Source organism: Capsicum annuum, unplaced genomic scaffold (genome assembly GCF_002878395.1).
Source record: "Capsicum annuum cultivar UCD-10X-F1 unplaced genomic scaffold, UCD10Xv1.1 ctg38845, whole genome shotgun sequence".
Lineage (NCBI taxonomy): Eukaryota > Viridiplantae > Streptophyta > Magnoliopsida > Solanales > Solanaceae > Capsicum > Capsicum annuum.
In genome coordinates, this window is record NW_025846015.1 from 1 (window position 1) to 1,094 (window position 1,094).

A 1,094-nucleotide genomic window follows, 5' to 3' on the forward strand; every position below is an offset into this window, starting at 1 on the left:
GCCTCTTTCTCCTGCGCCGACAGTCACACACGGCACGCGCGTCCCTTCGCTTTGCCCCCTTTCTCGTTTCCGCCAAGAGGAAAAACAAAAGATTCGCCGATCGAACCGGTAAAATTAAACTGAATTTTAAAGGAAAAAAAAAGAAAGGGATGCAACACGAGGACTTTCTAGGGGGTCACCCATCCTAGTACTACTCTCGCCCAATCACACTTAACTTTGGTGTTCTGATGGGATCCGGTACGTTAGTGATGGGATGATCGCATCCGTCATTCCCAGCACTCCAAATTCTATTATGCCTCTTTCTCCTGCGCCGCCAGTCACACACCGCACGCGCGCCCCTTCGCCTTGCCCCCTTTCTCGTTTACGCCAAGAGGAAAAACAAAAGTATTCGCTGATCAAACCGGCAAAATTAAACTAAATTTTAAAGGAAAAAAAAGAAAGGGATGCAACACGAGGACTTCCCAGGGGGTTACCCATCGTAGTACTACTCTCGCCCAAGCACGCTTAACTTCGGAGTTTTGATAGGATCCGGTGCATTAATGCTGGTATGATCGCATCCGTCATTCCGAGCACGCGGGCCTCCGCGCCTCGCCCCTTTTCTTGTTTCTGACAAGAGGAAAAACCAAAAGATTCGCCGATCGAACCGGCAAAATTAAATCGAATTTTAATGGAAAAAAAAATGAAGGGATGCAACACGAGGACTTCCCAGGGAGTCACCCATCCTAGTACTACTCTCGCACAAGCACGCTTAACTTCGGAGTTCAGATGGGATCCGGTGCGTTAGTGCTGGTATGATCACATTCGTCTTTCCCAGCACTCCAAATTCTATTGTACCTCTATCTCCTGCGCTGCCAGTCACACACCGCACGCGCGCCCCTGCGCCTTGCCCCCGTTCTCGTTTCCGCCAAGAGGAAAAACAAAAAGATTCGCCGATCGAACCGGCAAAATTAAACTGAATTTTAATGGAAAAAAAAAGGAACGGATGCTACACGAGGACTTCCCAGGGGTCACCCATCCTAGTACTACTCCCGCCCAAGCACGCTTGACTTCGGAGTTCTGATGGGATTCGGTGCGTTAGTGCTGGTATGATCGCT

At 49.5% G+C, this 1,094-nt stretch overlaps 4 non-coding genes across 4 annotated transcripts; all 4 read right to left on the bottom strand.

The window, feature by feature from the left end:
• Window positions 1-146: 146 nt before the first annotated feature.
• LOC124891626 lies at window positions 147-265 on the bottom strand. Its single transcript, XR_007049769.1, has one exon. It is a non-coding gene; the product is annotated as a 5S ribosomal RNA (ribosomal RNA).
• Window positions 266-440: 175 nt separating this feature from the next.
• Window positions 441-559, bottom strand: LOC124891623. Its single transcript, XR_007049766.1, has one exon. It is a non-coding gene; the product is annotated as a 5S ribosomal RNA (ribosomal RNA).
• Window positions 560-684: 125 nt separating this feature from the next.
• On the bottom strand, window positions 685-803 carry LOC124891621. Its single transcript, XR_007049764.1, has one exon. It is a non-coding gene; the product is annotated as a 5S ribosomal RNA (ribosomal RNA).
• A 176-nt stretch (window positions 804-979) lies between these two features.
• Window positions 980-1,094, bottom strand: LOC124891622. Its single transcript, XR_007049765.1, has one exon. It is a non-coding gene; the product is annotated as a 5S ribosomal RNA (ribosomal RNA).